Raw genomic sequence first — 8,732 nt, 5'->3', positions numbered from 1 at the left:
GGGCCACGCCCCCGGGCCGGTGACCACGCCCCCGTCATGCCTCGCTCCGCGCCCATGCCGGCGAACCGGCCCCTGGCCGGAGAGGCTATGGCCCTGGGCTTCCTGGATTTGGCCGGTGAGCTGTTCTGGATCTCCAGGCATGGCACGGCTCGGCGCGGCTCGACTCGGCTCGGCACGGCTCGGCACGGCTCGGCTCGGTCCGGCACGGCTCGGCTCGGCACGTCTCAGCTCGGCACGGCTCGACTCGGCACGGCTCGGCTCGGCTATGCTCGGCACGGCTCAGCTCTGGCCGGCACAGCTCGGCACGGCTCAGCTCGGCACGGCTCGGCTCGGCACGGCTCGGCACGGCACGGCACGGCTCGGCACGGCACAGCTCGGCTCGGGCGGCATGGCTCTGCACGGCACAGATCAGCACGGCACGGCTCAGCTCGGGCCGGCACGGCTCGGCTCGGCACGGCTCGGCTCGGCACGGCTCAGCTCGGGCCGGCACGGCTCAGCACGGCACGGCACGGCACGGCTATGCTCGGCACGACTCAGCTCGGGCCGGCACGGCTCGGCTCGGCTCGGCACGGCTCAGCTCGGGCCGAGTCCGCTCGGAACGGCTCGGCACGGCACAGCTCGGCATGGCTCTGCACGGCACAGCTCGGAACGGCTCTGCATGGCACGGCTCGGCTCCGCACAGCTCCACGCGGCATGGCTGGGCACGGCACGGATCCACACAGCACGCCTCCGCTCAGAACGGCTAAGCACGGCTCGGCACGACACGGCTCGGCACGGCACGGCCGGGCATGGCACGTCTTCGCACTGCACGGCTCTGCACGGCACGGCTCGGCTCGGCACGGCTGGGCACGGCACAGCTCCGCACGGCACAGCTCGGCGCGACACGGCTCGGCACTGCACGGATCAGCTCGGCACGGCTCGGAACGGCGTGACATGGCTCGGCATGGCACTGTCGTCCTTGAGATAGACAAACGACATAGACCACGTTCTTCCAGGATGAAAGTAGTAGATGCCATTTATTGCCACAAGTGCATTTTTATACAGTTTTACCAATTCATGTGTCTCTTCCCTATTGGTTACAAGTTACAGCAGTAACATCTCATTGGCTAATTTCGCTATCATCAATGTTACTCTTCTACTCCCTTCTCTCTCACGGATACATCCCTTCTCTCTCACGGGTACACCTTAATATCTCCGGATACTCCTTTACTTCCATCTTTCTCACGGGTAGGCTTTAATATCTTCAAGGCTGATCTCTGTTCCCGTGCTCTCCATCAGGGGATCCACGGACCCACCATAGTCCTCCACAATTCCCCCTTTTTTATGCTAAAAAAATTGCCTTCATTGTCTGCTGCAGGGCCCTTTGCAGCAAAGAAAACATGCATGGCAACTTTAGTAATACAATCACAGCAATCATCAAAACAATCAGTCCCGTTTTCACAACTGATAACAACCACGCTGAAAGCCCCCAACCACTAAGCAATCTATTGCATATACCATCAAAATCTTCACACCCATGTCCTTGAGCTAATAAGAAAAAGTCTATTGTGGCTCTATTCTGCAGTGCAGTTCACAAACCAGCTGAATGCAAGCGTCCATGGGCATAGATCCCAGCAATTCCAGTTCCTGACGCTCAACATCTGCTTCCGGGAGACAATTAATGCAAAGTGCCATGTTGGTATTATTACAGTTCGTTGCGATGCCTTTGCACCGACCACTACTCTGAAACAGTCGTGTGATGCTGCTGTAGTCGTCAAGGGGGATGCCAACCAAGCATGTGTGGAACGGGTTTTCCGGAGATGCCATAGCTAGGCATATGGAGTCCTGGCCAGACGTGTTGGCTGAAGTAATCCACATGTTAGTCTTTGTCTGTGCAGGCATCCAAAACACAGCAGCTGCAGCAATCATCGTCAGGAAGATAACACAGGTTTCACATTTCGCGCTGGCAACCATTGCGGCCCTCGATCTGTAAAGACACAAGCATAGCCTCTCCCCCAGGTTATCAATTGATGTGGCCCTTCCCATTGACCATTAACGAGTGATTTGACCATAACTAATGTAGGTTCTTTCTGATTTAGCATGTTTTTCGGTCATACTTGTAAAGTGTTTCATCACAGGGGGAATTTGGGCTGCACTACTTAGATATACGTGATTAATCACATACAATGCTTCTGACAATCAGTTTTGTGATGTTTCCTCTGCTTCTCCCCTTTTTTGTTTTAAAAAAAAAATTCAGAATCAGATGCGTACATTGGACCTTGACTACATACTCAGAATCACAAATCGAATTTAGAGGTTCCTCCTTAAAAAGCTTTAAGTAATGTAAAGCTGCGCCAAGTTCTACTAACTGGGTTGAACCTTCAATAATTTTTACAGAATGATGCCAATTGTTCTCTTCATGCCAGACCACTACAGCTTTATGAGACTTCCCTGAACCATCAACAAAAAACTATGCAAGCATATGAGATCAGACCAAATATGAGCATGGTCTGTGACCTGATGTAAAAGACTTGCAGGTTCTGCAGCAATTTACGTTTAGGCATGCCAAAAGCTATACTGTTAAGAAAATCAGCTAGTGCAATTTACAAGGACATAGATTGCAAATTAAAAAAAAAGATCAAAATTAGATTTCACAAATGGTACATATATGACAAAAGGATCATGGCCTATTAAGACTTAAATTCATTCCCTGCGTTTTTTGATCAAAGTAACAATCAGTATATCAGTCTCTTAGCATTCTCATCATACTGTCCCACAATAGCCACAGGTTGTTTCTATGTTGTAGCTATGAATAGACAAAACTACAAGTCCAATCGAATGCAGTTAGCCTGTAAGGTTGTCATAAATTTATTCATCAAAGTCTCTAACTCCATTTTGGCTGTCATATTTATTGGATATTGTTTTCCCTTGCCGGACTGAAGTCCTGTTTCAGTTCTATCAATGTGGTGTTGGCTTTACCGAAACATTGGCTGCCAGTACTGATGGATACACAGCATTTGAAATTTGCTTGGAGATTTCTCACTTGAAGCGAGCAGGTCTGCACCGTCCAAGCAGCTTCTTGTAGGACATGCAACTAAACAGAATTCTCAGAAAACGTTATTTGAGCTTACAATTTACTTAACAAATCTTGACCTAAGAGAGATATAGGACTTTCTGGCAAATACGAGAATTCAGTTGTTAAAACTTTTTTCCAAATTTGGCATTCCATTGGTTTCAAAAAATGGCCTTTCTTTCCTTCTTTCTTTCCTTCTTTCTTTTCGTCTTTCCTTCCTTCCTTCCTTCCTTCCTTCCTTCCTTCCTTCCTTCCTTCCTTCCCTCCTTCCTTCCTTCCTTCCTTTCCTTCTTTCCTTCTTTCCTTCTTTCTTTCCTTCTTTCTTTCCTTCTTTCCTTCTTTCCTTCCTTCTTTCCTTCTTTCTTTCCTTCTTTCTTTCCTTCTTTCTTTCTTTCCTTCTTTATTTCTCTCCCATGACCTCAAAAACTAGCACAGTGAATTTACTAAGGAGTCTGTTACAACTAGTTACCACAGAATAAGTCCATTAATGTTATGGCATGGATCAGCATAGCATGACTCGGCATGGCATGGCTCGGCATGGCTCGGCGTTGCATGGCATGGCTCGGCTCGGCATGAAACGGCTCCGCACGGCTTGGTATGACTCAGGTTGGCACTGCTCGGCACGGCATGGCATAGCTTGGCGTGGCATGGCATAGCTCAGCATGGCATGGCTCAGCATGGCAAGGCTCGGCATGGCATGGCATGGCATGGCTCGGCATGGCTCGGCTCGGCATGGCTCAGCCCGGCATGGCACGGCATGGCTCAACATGGCATGGCTCGGCATGACTCGGCATGACTCGGCTCAGCATGGCATGGCTCGGTATGGTGTGACTCAGCATGGCATGGCATGGCATGGCTCGGTATGGCCTGGAATGGCTAGGCATGGCATGGTTCAGCATGGCTCAGCTCGGAATGCAATGGCTCGGCTCTGCTCGGCATGGCATGGTTCGGCATGGCTCGGCACAGCATGGCATGGCTCGGCTTTGCATGGCATGGCACGACGTAGTTCAGCATGGCACGGCTTGGCATGGTATTGCATGGCTCAGCATGGCATGGCTCGGAATGGCACTGCTCATCACGGCTTGGCATGGCTCGACTCCCCACAGCTCGGCATGGCATGGCATGGCTCAGCTTTGCATGGCATGGCAAGACATAGTTCAGCATGGCACGGCTCGGCATGGCATGGCATGGCCTGGCATGGCATGGCTCATCACGGCTTGGCATGGCTCGACTCAGCATGACACAGCTCTACAAGGCTTGGTATGACTCAGGTCGGCACTGCTCGGCACGACATGGCATGGCTCAGCATGTCATGGCATGGCACGGCATGGGTCGGCGTGGCACAGCTTGGAATTGCTCGGCTCAGCTCGGCAAGGCTCGGATCAGCATGGCTAGGCATGGCATGGCATGGCTTGGCATGGCATGGCACGGCTCGGCTCGGCATGACACGGCTCCGCACAGCTTGGTATGAATCAGGTTGGCACTGCTCGGCACGGCATGGCATGGCTCACCATGGCTCAGCATGGCATGGCATGGCATGGCTCGGCTCAGTATGGCATGGCTCGGCTCGGCTCAGCATGGCTTCTCCCGGCGTGGCATTGCATGGCCTAGCTCGGCATGGCTCGACTCGCTGTAGGCTCAGCATGGCATAGCATGGCTCAGCATGGCGTGGCTCAGGATTACTTGGCTCGGCACGGCTCGGCATGGCATGGAATGGCCTTTCTTGGCTCGGTTTGGCTCGGCATGGCTGGCAAGACTCAGCAACACTGACAGCCTTGGGCACCTCACACCTGCCCGGGGAGCCTCTCTGCCCACCGATCCCCTTCCCCGCGCCCCCACAAAGCCCCTCCACCAACAGCCCTTGCTGGCCGCACGGCCACCGCGGACAGCGCTCCCCCCACGCACGCTCCCCGCACTCTCGCACCCTTCGCCCACCGCCACGGGCCTCGGCCAAGGCCACGCCCACACCCGCTCCGGCCCCGCCCACCTCCTCCCCCGCCCCCCAGCCCCGGCCCGCCCTCTCCCCGCCCCCTCCGCCCACTGCCCCGCCCACACGCGCCGGACTCAGCCCCGCCCACTCAGGGGCCGGCACTCAGCCCCGGCCCGCCCGTTCCCGCGCCAGCGCCGCCCGCTGTGGCTCTGTGCGGGCCACGCCCCCGGGCCGGTGACCACGCCCCCGTCATGCCTCGCTCCGCGCCCATGCCGGCGAACCGGCCCCTGGCCGGAGAGGCTATGGCCCTGGGCTGCCTGGATTTGGCCGGTGAGCTGTTCTGGATCTCCAGGCATGGCACGGCTCGGCGCGGCTCGACTCGGCTCGACTCGGCTCGGCACGGCTCGGCACGGCTCGGCTCGGTCCGGCACGGCTCGGCTCGGCACGTCTCAGCTCGGCACGGCTCGACTCGGCACGGCTCGGCTCGGCTATGCTCGGCACGGCTCAGCTCTGGCCGGCACAGCTCGGCACGGCTCAGCTCGGCACGGCTCGGCTCGGCACGGCTCGGCACGGCACGGCTCGGCTCGGGCGGCATGGCTCTGCACGGCACAGATCAGCACGGCACGGCTCAGCTCGGGCCGGCACGGCTCGGCTCGGCACGGCTCGGCTCGGCACGGCTCAGCTCGGGCCGGCACGGCTCAGCACGGCACGGCACGGCACGGCTATGCTCGGCACGACTCAGCTCGGGCCGGCACGGCTCGGCTCGGCTCGGCACGGCTCAGCTCGGGCCGAGTCCGCTCGGAACGGCTCGGCACGGCACAGCTCGGCATGGCTCTGCACGGCACAGCTCGGAACGGCTCTGCATGGCACGGCTCGGCTCCGCACAGCTCCACGCGGCATGGCTGGGCACGGCACGGATCCACACAGCACGCCTCCGCTCAGAACGGCTAAGCACGGCTCGGCACGACACGGCTCGGCACGGCACGGCCGGGCATGGCACGTCTTCGCACTGCACGGCTCTGCACGGCACGGCTCGGCTCGGCACGGCTGGGCACGGCACAGCTCCGCACGGCACAGCTCGGCGCGACACGGCTCGGCACTGCACGGATCGGCTCGGCACGGCTCGGAACGGCGTGACATGGCTCGGCATGGCACTGTCGTCCTTGAGATAGACAAACGACATAGACCACGTTCTTCCAGGATGAAAGTAGTAGATGCCATTTATTGCCACAAGTGCATTTTTATACAGTTTTACCAATTCATGTGTCTCTTCCCTATTGGTTACAAGTTACAGCAGTAACATCTCATTGGCTAATTTCGCTATCATCAATGTTACTCTTCTACTCCCTTCTCTCTCACGGATACATCCCTTCTCTCTCACGGGTACACCTTAATATCTCCGGATACTCCTTTACTTCCATCTTTCTCACGGGTAGGCTTTAATATCTTCAAGGCTGATCTCTGTTCCCGTGCTCTCCATCAGGGGATCCACGGACCCACCATAGTCCTCCACAATTCCCCCTTTTTTATGCTAAAAAAATTGCCTTCATTGTCTGCTGCAGGGCCCTTTGCAGCAAAGAAAACATGCATGGCAACATTAGTAATACAATCACAGCAATCATCAAAACAATCAGTCCCGTTTTCACAACTGATAACAACCACGCTGAAAGCCCCCAACCACTAAGCAATCTATTGCATATACCATCAAAATCTTCACACCCATGTCCTTGAGCTAATAAGAAAAAGTCTATTGTGGCTCTATTCTGCAGTGCAGTTCACAAACCAGCTGAATGCAAGCGTCCATGGGCATAGATCCCAGCAATTCCAGTTCCTGACGCTCAACATCTGCTTCCGGGAGACAATTAATGCAAAGTGCCATGTTGGTATTATTACAGTTCGTTGCAATGCCTTTGCACCGACCACTACTCTGAAACAGTCGTGTGATGCTGCTGTAGTCGTCAAGGGGGATGCCAACCAAGCATGTGTGGAACGGGTTTTCCGGAGATGCCATAGCTAGGCATATGGAGTCCTGGCCAGACGTGTTGGCTGAAGTAATCCACATGTTAGTCTTTGTCTGTGCAGGCATCCAAAACACAGCAGCTGCAGCAATCATCGTCAGGAAGATAACACAGGTTTCACATTTCGCGCTGGCAACCATTGCGGCCCTCGATCTGTAAAGACACAAGCATAGCCTCTCCCCCAGGTTATCAATTGATGTGGCCCTTCCCATTGACCATTAACGAGTGATTTGACCATAACTAATGTAGGTTCTTTCTGATTTAGCATGTTTTTCGGTCATACTTGTAAAGTGTTTCATCACAGGGGGAATTTGGGCTGCACTACTTAGATATACGTGATTAATCACATACAATGCTTCTGACAATCAGTTTTGTGATGTTTCCTCTGCTTCTCCCCTTTTTTGTTTTAAAAAAAAAATTCAGAATCAGATGCGTACATTGGACCTTGACTACATACTCAGAATCACAAATCGAATTTAGAGGTTCCTCCTTAAAAAGCTTTAAGTAATGTAAAGCTGCGCCAAGTTCTACTAACTGGGTTGAACCTTCAATAATTTTTACAGAATGATGCCAATTGTTCTCTTCATGCCAGACCACTACAGCTTTATGAGACTTCCCTGAACCATCAACAAAAAATTATGCAAGCATATGAGATCAGACCAAATATGAGCATGGTCTGTGACCTGATGTAAAAGACTTGCAGGTTCTGCAGCAATTTACGTTTAGGCATGCCAAAAGCTATACTGTTAAGAAAATCAGCTAGTGCAATTTACAAGGACATAGATTGCAAATTAAAAAAAAAGATCAAAATTAGATTTCACAAATGGTACATATATGACAAAAGGATCATGGCCTATTAAGACTTAAATTCATTCCCTGCATTTTTTTGATCAAAGTAACAATCAGTATATCAGTCTCTTAGCATTCTCATCATACTGTCCCACAATAGCCACAGGTTGTTTCTATGTTGTAGCTATGAATAGACAAAACTACAAGTCCAATCGAATGCAGTTAGCCTGTAAGGTTGTCATAAATTTATTCATCAAAGTCTCTAACTCCATTTTGGCTGTCATATTTATTGGATATTGTTTTCCCTTGCCGGACTGAAGTCCTGTTTCAGTTCTATCAATGTGGTGTTGGCTTTACCGAAACATTGGCTGCCAATACTGATGGATACACAGCATTTGAAATTTGCTTGGAGATTTCTCACTTGAAGCGAGCAGGTCTGCACCGTCCAAGCAGCTTCTTGTAGGACATGCAACTAAACAGAATTCTCAGAAAACGTTATTTGAGCTTACAATTTACTTAACAAATCTTGACCTAAGAGAGATATAGGACTTTCTGGCAAATACGAGAATTCAGTTGTTAAAACTTTTTTCCAAATTTGGCATTCCATTGGTTTCAAAAAATGGCCTTTCTTTCCTTCTTTCTTTCCTTCTTTCTTTTCTTCTTTCTTTCCTTCCTTCCTTCCTTCCTTCCTTCTTTCTTTCTTTCTTTCTTTCTTTCTTTCTTTCTTTCTTTCTTTCTTTCTCTCTTTCTCTCTTTCTCTCTTTCTCTCTTTCTCTCTTTCTTCCTTCCTTCCCTCCTTCCTTCCTTCCTTCCTTCCCTCCTTCCTTTCCTTCTTTCCTTCTTTCCTTCTTTCCTTCTTTCTTTCCTCCTTTCCTTCTTTCTTTCTTTCCTTCTTTCCTTCTTTCCTTCTTTCTTTCCTTCTTTCTTTCCTTCTTTCTTTCCT

Source organism: Caloenas nicobarica, chromosome 1, assembly GCF_036013445.1.
Source record: "Caloenas nicobarica isolate bCalNic1 chromosome 1, bCalNic1.hap1, whole genome shotgun sequence".
In the NCBI taxonomy this organism is placed as follows: Eukaryota; Metazoa; Chordata; class Aves; order Columbiformes; family Columbidae; genus Caloenas; species Caloenas nicobarica.
This window is presented reverse-complemented; position numbering follows the sequence as displayed.